Source organism: Canis lupus, chromosome 25 (assembly GCF_003254725.2).
Source record: "Canis lupus dingo isolate Sandy chromosome 25, ASM325472v2, whole genome shotgun sequence".
In the NCBI taxonomy this organism is placed as follows: Eukaryota; Metazoa; Chordata; class Mammalia; order Carnivora; family Canidae; genus Canis; species Canis lupus.
This window is the reverse complement of record NC_064267.1, coordinates 9,594,653-9,602,494: the sequence shown is the minus strand read 5'-3', so window position 1 is coordinate 9,602,494 and position 7,842 is coordinate 9,594,653. Positions and strand designations below refer to the sequence as shown.

The window sequence follows — 7,842 nt, the reverse complement described above, 5'->3', positions numbered from 1 at the left end:
ATCTTGTGGTGCTAGAAGGTAAGAAAGTGCCCAAGGAAGGATGAAGGCACAAGATTCAAAGAACACAGGAGGGGCACCTGGGTAGCTCAGTGGTTGAGTGTCTGCCTTCGGCTCAGGTCATGATCCCAGGGTCCTGAGATCAAGTCCCACATCAGGCTCCCTGCAGGGAGCCTGCTTCTCCCTCTGCCTGTATTTCTGCCTCTCTGTGTGTATGTCTCTCATGAATAAATAAATAAAATCTTAAAACAAAGAACACAGGAACAAACCTGAAAGCACTTCCAATGGCCAAAGCTGGAACAATCTGAGGTACAATATAAATATAATATAATTAGATTATAGCCCATAGACTAAAATAAATATATTAGTTCATACCAATATAAACACATGAAGGAAGGAAGGAAGGAAGGAAGGAAGGAAGGAAGGAAGGAAGGAAGGAAGGAAGGAAGGAAGGAGAAGAGGATAGCTCTTCCTTACAGAAGAATTCCAATTAACAATTGTAGAAGAAATGAGGAAAAGACAGAACCACCATTACAACACCACAGAAGTCATTGTTGCAGGCAAGATTCTCCAGTGGATGCCACAATGAGTGGGCAGAAATTTGAGAAGAAACAGGATACTTGTACAACCTACCAGTATCTCCCTCAAGATATTTATTAACTAAAAAAGGAAAAAGAAGAACTTTACAGCAGAGAAACCCTGCCCCTTAGTCAAGCAATCAAGGTAAACATCCCTACTTATAAGAATTATCAATGTCATGAATCTGTTAGTCTGAGGCACTGGGAGGTGCACATTACTTCCGTGGTGTCCTTGCTAAAGAGTCATGAGAAATCAACAGGCAAACCCAAATAGAGGGACATTCTACAAAATAACTCACTGGTATTTTTTTTAATAGTCACAAAATCACGAACAACAAGGAAAGACCAAAGACTTGGACAGATTGGAGGAAAAGAAGGAGAAATAGTTAAATGCGATGTGGATCCTGAGAATGGGGTATTAGTGAAAAAACTGGCAAACTCCACATAAACCCATAGTTTAGTTAATAGCATTAATTTCTTGGTTTTGATCATTGTACTATAATTTTATGAGATGTAAACATTAGGGGAAGGTGGGTGAGGGATATATGAAAATCCTCTGCACTATTTTTACTTTTCTGTAAGTCTAAAATTATTGCAAAATAAAAGTTTTTTTTGTTTTTTTGTTTTGTTTTTTTTTTTTTAAAGTACATACTATGGGGCAGCTGGCTGCTCAGTCAGACCATGCCACTCTTAATCTCGGGGTCATGAGTTCGAGCGCCATGTGGGGTGTAGAGAGTACTTAAATAAATAAAGAACTTTCGGAGCCCCTGGGTGGCTCAGTCAGTTAAGCATCTGACTCTTGATTTGGGCTCGGGTCATGATCTCAGGATCGTGAGATTGAGCCCCACGTTGGACTCTGCACTGGACGTGGAACTTGCTTAAGTATCTCTCTCACCCTCTTCCTCTGCCCATCTGCCCCCCAAAATAAATAAAAATGAAAAACTTTAAAGAAATATATCCTATGTTAAAATGTCATTTTCCATCCTCAGCTGATGTATCACAGCTAGCTTCTAAGGTTTATTTAGTAATGATGTGGACGTATGGATGTAAGTTATAGCAATAGTCAATTCTAGTGAATTCAGAGTTGGTGCCTGGGCCAGCTGCCTGGTCATTCTCATTGAACATTTTTCTACATCAGCCAACAGGTTTGGCTAAAAGGTCTTGGACTTTTGCTGGACTAGAAAAAGTTATAGGAAAGGAAAGCAAACAGCCCTTAAGATGGAACCTGTTTTCTTGTGCGCCTCTTTTTTTAGTTTTTAATTTTAAGATTTATTTATTTGTTTGAGAGAGAGAAAAAGCAAGTGCAAGCAGGGGGAGGGCCAGAGGCAGAGGGAGATAAGCAGCCTCCCGCCGGAGCCCAACATGGGGCTCGATCCCAGGATTCTCAGATCATGACCTGAGCCAAAATCAAAAGTCAGACGTTAAATCGGCTGAGCCACCCAAGCACCCTTTCCCTGTGCACTTCTAAGCTGCTTTGAGCTCCGGCTCTGCACAGCTCCAACTTCCAAGGAAGCCACTCTCTTCTTGTGTCCAAAATATCGCAGATGGATAGAGGTCTTGGTTCTAACCATGCCATTTGTTTATGCCCTCAGAATTTTAAAAGCAATCCCTATGTTTACAGATCTGAGCTTACATGTCACATTTGTAGGCCAATAACAAAGCAGCTGCCAGGCAGTTGCAAGACTCTTCATGTTCAGAAGCTCCTCCACATAGAAGCAGGTCAGGTCCTGAAAGGTTTTCTTAAGCGCACTGTTTGTCATCCCAGTTGCCTAGGAGGGGTTTCCGCTGGCAGCCTTCTGATTGATGTCCATCAAATAAGAGTGTTTTAAAGTCAAGTACATGCTCCTTCTCTTCACTGATATATGTTCTCTCGGTTGTATTTCCCCCAACAATTTTGTGGGAGGTTTGTTTGTTTTTTTTTTTTTTTTTTCTGCATTGAAAACACATTGAAAGAGAGAGTATCTGCAAATATTGTTAAGAATCTCCTTAACTTCGTATCCACCAGCCTGCCACACTTTGAAGTCAGGCACATTCAAAGGGGGCCTTGTGCAGAGGAAACATCCATGGCCTGGAGCAGGCATGCCATTGCTCTGGCCTCTGTGTCTTCAAACTCCTGCCATGGTCCTGACAGAGGCTGGTAGGCTCTTTCTTGATGCAAGCCTCTGAGCCATGACACTGAACCCTTTCGTTTCTGTCTACTGCTTGTCCTATCTCTTGTGGATTATTGACCAAAGAAGCAAGGCAGCTTTTCTATATTACATAATTACCCTTTGTCCTTTTGAACTTCTCTAATGACTCAATCCATACAGAAGGGCAACGTTCATTATTTTTCACTGGCTTCCAGTTTTTAAAAATTATCTCTCTTGTTTAAATTGAATATATTGTAAACCCTTACATGGACATGACGGGGTTAAAATGTTTGCAAAACACCTCAGGCTTAGCATGATCAGAGCAAACACACTGTAGACCAAGGGGCTTATAGCCAAGAATCCTGAATGGGCATTGGTGGTGAGCAGAACTTTCTCCAGACAGTAGAGATTTGTTGATAACCATGGAAGAGCTCAAGGAAAGGGTGTCTGTACTTCCCAAAAAGAGCCAGAAGGATGATCCTGGGGTTGTGAGTGGATCCTACTTAAAACATAAAACTTAAAAAAAAAAAAAAAAAAAAAAAAAAAAAGAGCAAGAGGAGACTCTGAAGTTGCTACTTGGTACACTGTTTCCAGAATCAACCAAGCAGGAGGTTGACACAATTATCTGGAGAATCTGGGCAGAAATCTTCTTATCCATACTAAAAAACAAAAAACAACAACAACAACAAAAACAATCATCATCATCAAAGATTGGTCCAGAAATTTTCAAAAAACTAGGTTACATTGGTTAAATACTTACTATGCATCAAGCACATGCATTATCTCCTTGAATTCTTTGAACAACTATGCTATATTCTCATTCCCATATTCCAAGTAAGGAAACCAAGGCACAGGTAGGTAAAGTAACTTATCCAAAGACACACTGCTAATTAAGAGCAAAGCTGGGATTCAAACCGGAGTCTCTGACCACATAACTCTTAACCACTGAACCTTTTCAGGTAATCACCTCACCTCAGGTTAAATGACTGGAGAAACGAATGTGCTTCTGTGCTCAAAGGCTTCACCTTTTTCTTTACAATACTCTCACGCAGGAGGGCTGCCACCAGGAGCCTTGTGTCTACCTGAGAACATTCCCACTGTGAGTCACCTCTCTATGAGAGCCAAAGCCACTCGGTCTCTTGCCCCCACATCTTAGGAATCAACACAATTGGAAGCTATTGGTGGCCTTGTGTTGACAGGGCTCAGGAAGCGGTTCTCAACCAGGGGCAATTTTGCCCACCCCCACCCCCACCCCAGGGACATTTGGCAACGTGGGAAGATATTATTGATTACCCCAGTTGGGGGGTGGGGGGGGGCGGAGGAAGTATTAAATGGTAGCCAGGGATCCTACTAAACATCCGTACAAGGCATGAGCCAGCTCCCCCACACCCTCAGCTCCAATCCAGCCCCAGATGTCAGTGGCTTAGAACGCTCAGGAGCCCTGGTCCCCAGCCTGGCCTGGGAAAAAAAAAAAAAAAAAAATCACTGCTACCGCAGTCAGGAAACTGGATCAGATGGGTTATCTCCTCTGCAGGGGAGATGCTACCGCCTGCGCTTGGGCTTTTTCCATCCAACTAATTAGTACCCTTGCGGATTGTCTGAACTGACAGCCTCCTCTCCCCCATGAGGCGCACGCCGGCGAGCCACTCCAGATTCAAAATACTGTCCTGACAAGCGAAGCAAGTGATTCGACAAGGTGACTGTCTGCTGTGCCAGGTGGAGGCGGGTGGCAGATTCTAGGGGCGCTCCACAGGGTGGCGGGGGGGGGGGGCACAGGTAAAGCGGGGGAAGCGCATGGGCGTCAGGGGGAGGAGAGGCACTTTAAAGCCAGGCGAGGAATCTCATTGGTCCAGGGCCTAATTATTTTCACAGGCGGCGGGATCACGCTCCGCAGGGACGGCCGCGCCCCGGGGAGGGGAGCTCTCGCCGGATACCGCCCCCCTATGGAAACCAAAGCCACACGCGTGTGGCCTCGACGCCGCGCGCACCCAGGAGCCAGCCTGGGCGTCACCGACGGCTCCGAGCTCCCGCTGGCAAAGCTGTCGCCTGTGCCCGCGGGCAGAACAGCATCTCCCCGCGCCTCCGTGGCCCCCCGCGGCCCCCCGCGGCACGGGGCGCCTCGCAACAGCCGCTCGGCGCGGTCGTCCTGGCGACAGGCTGTGCTGTGTGGGACAAAAGAACTTCTGGGTGGCGCGGGGCACAGGAAACACGCGGAGCAAACGCGCGGCCGCTCCTCGCCGCCTCCCCTCCCTCGCACGTGCGGACACGGAGATGGGGCTTCCCTGCCAGCCCGCCTGGGTGAAGGCACCGGGCGAGGGGCTGAGTCACAGCCCAACAGAGGCTTTTTATTAATGGAATTGACTTTGACAGATCATTCCCACGAGAGGCCCAGATAAGCAAGCCTGCCTCACACTAGGCTCTTTGATCCTAGGACCCAGGAAATGACTCCCTGAGATAGACTCATTATGCACCCAGGGTCACCTGAAACAGATTTACCTTGAAGCTGAGGAACATGAAGCTCCAAGCCTCTCACCCACGCAGGAGCCCCAGCAACACACTCAGGCCATTTGCCTTTGTAAACTTGGCGGTGGCAAGATACCCTGACCTTGACTGCTTTGATCGCTTAAGATCGCTGCCTCTTTCTACTCTGACTTCCCTTTGGCCACGTTTCCCCAGCTTTTAGGTGACTTTGGAAGGGCCGTGGGCATATTTGGGTTCTGGGTAAGAGGAAATGGAGTCAGAGATACCTTTACTTTGGGTTAAGAGGTATTTACAAATTTATAAACTATATTTATACTTCAGTCACTGCTGGCTGTTCTCAAGCAGGGAAGGTTTCCAGCAATATTCCTCTGGCCCACTGGGCCCACCCACCCGGTATGGAGATGGGAAGGCTCAGATCCAGAGGTCATATCTCAATATGAGTGTGTCCTGTGGTGTCTGGCACGAGAGGTAGTGTGGGCCTGGGCAGGGAAATCAAGATGTGGAATAGACAGAGCCAGAACAGACTAATCAGAAGCTGGCCTGGGGGAAATTTTTCCAACCATCAAACCTGTGCAACTGTAGGCACACTTAAAATTGATAACTGGTCACAATGAACCTCAGACCTCCTAAGAAACATGCTCCCCACCCCCACCCCCCCCCACTCCAGGACCAAAAAAAAAAAAGTTAGAGATGTGGTAAGCAAATACCACAAGTATTTTTCTGAATTTGGGGATACTTTAATACCTAATTTTGTATATATAATGTTACACCCTCTTCAAAAGGGCTTCTCGGATTGTATAAGCTTCAGGCCCTACTGTAAAACCTAGGTCCATCCCTTAAAAGCATGGACTTTTATCTCTTTCAAGAGGGTAGAGTGGTGGATGCCGCGGTGGCTCAGCAGTTGAGCATCTGCCTTCGGCTCAGGGCATGATCCCAGGGTCTTGGGATCAAGTCCCACATCAGGCTCCCTACACGGAGCCTGCTTCTCCCTCTGCCTCTCTCTGTGTCTCATGAATAAATAAATAAAATCTTAAAAAAAAAAAAAAAAAAGGAAGGAGGGTAGAGTTGAGGGGAAGGTGAGAATAGAGAAAACTGAACTCCCTAAGTAAATTTCCTGAAATATTTCTATGTCAGTCAGACAGGGAACCTACAAAACTGGAAATTCCTTGAGTATCTGTTCTTTCTGAAAAGATTTAAATGAAATAAGAATATAAGGCTCCACCTTATCCTGGTGGATTTTCTCACCAGGCTGAGCCCATACCACACAGTGTTTGGGGGGAAAGTACTTTTTTATAATGTGAAATAAAACACACCTAGCTTTTAAAAAAAATTTTTTTAAGTCAGTTTCTGCTAGTCTTTTATCTGTGCTTTATCTATCCCCTCCCTCCAGCAGACACTCTAAACTCCATTCCCCGCTTCCCATTGTCGCGTCTACACCCAAATCAAACAAACTCGGCCGGATAATTAGCTTTTGAAAGCACAGAGTAACGCTCCACGAGTCGGAGAAAGTGAAAGAATTTTCTAAATTCAAACGCCCGAACAAGGAAACATTCAGGTCGGCAGAGCCCTCGCAGGTCTGCTTCTCGCCACCGGAAGACTTGGAGAAACCACACTGCGGAGGCTGCTTGTCCTTTTACTGCGAAGGCCCGGCCGGGCCCGCCCCGCCCCCGCCCCGCCCCGCCCCCGCCCGAACGCCGCCGCCGCCCCCCAGAAGCGTGAATTTCACAAGGCCCGGCCGACGCAGCTCCCCGGCTAATTTCGGAGCTCTGTCCTCCGTTTCGCAAACGCTCGGGCCCCGCGCCAGGTCGGCGGCCCCTCCCTCGGATGCTCGGCCCCGCCGCCCCTCCGGGCCCGGGGAAGGGGGTGGCCCCGAGCAAGTCCCGCGGGTGGGAGCGGAGCAGCCCCCGGGACGGTCCGCGGGCTCGTTCCCTTTCCTTGGAAAGCGCTTGGCGAGCTCAAGACGCCCCACCCCCGTGTGTACCTTCTCTTGCAGGGCTGCTTGTTTTACAAAAACAGAGCTCGGGTCTTTAAAACCCGCATTTTCGCCCTGGGAGTAAGCATTAGTTAATGATTGCCAGCCGGTTTCTGTGTCTCGGCACCATGTGACCGGGGCACGTGACTTGGAGCCGGCTGTGGTTGTTCCTTGTATTTGAATAAAAAAGATCAAGCTTATTATTGCACTAAAAGCCTGCGGATCTCGTCAGTGCAACGTGATTCCCAGGCGGGTTACACAACGCGCTGCAGCCCCGAGCTCCGGCTTCCAGCGCCCAGCCGGCCTCCGCCCGGCGCAAGGAGCTGTTTTCTGAGAGACTTAAAACAAATAGGGTTTTATGTTTTCCAAAGTGAGAGTCCATTTTCCCCTTGGAAAACGTCTGATGATCTTGAAAAAGGAAGAGACCCAATTTCTCCGAGCTTTCTTCTTAGGTTAAGGTTAGGAGCCCTATTGCACGCACACAAATAAAGGAAAAAACCAGGAGATCCAATCCTTTTTGCAACAGAAGATTCGGGATTGTTTTGACCTTTGATTATTTCCCTCTCTGGAGTCTTCAAAATATATACTCTTTTCTACTTAGAAAAAATGTAAACTGAAAACGATATTTTTAAATTTAAAATTTTAATGGCGTGTTCATTTTGTGTTTTTTTTTTTTGTTTCCCCT

The 7,842-nt window shown here is 47.2% G+C and overlaps 1 long non-coding RNA gene across 3 annotated transcripts; it reads right to left on the bottom strand.

Annotated features, from left to right (window-relative positions):
• Positions 1-870: 870 nt before the first annotated feature.
• On the bottom strand, positions 871-7,281 carry LOC112669465 (uncharacterized). Of its 3 annotated transcripts, none has more exons than XR_007405954.1 (3): positions 4,693-4,843; positions 3,677-3,786; positions 871-3,363 (listed from the first exon to the last, which is right to left on the bottom strand). It is a non-coding gene; the product is annotated as an uncharacterized LOC112669465 (long non-coding RNA). The 3 variants fall into 3 exon arrangements; XR_007405952.1 differs by lacking the exon at positions 4,693-4,843 and adding an exon at positions 4,197-4,643; XR_003142279.3 differs by lacking the exons at positions 3,677-3,786; positions 4,693-4,843 and adding an exon at positions 7,167-7,281.
• Positions 7,282-7,842: the final 561 nt, after the last annotated feature.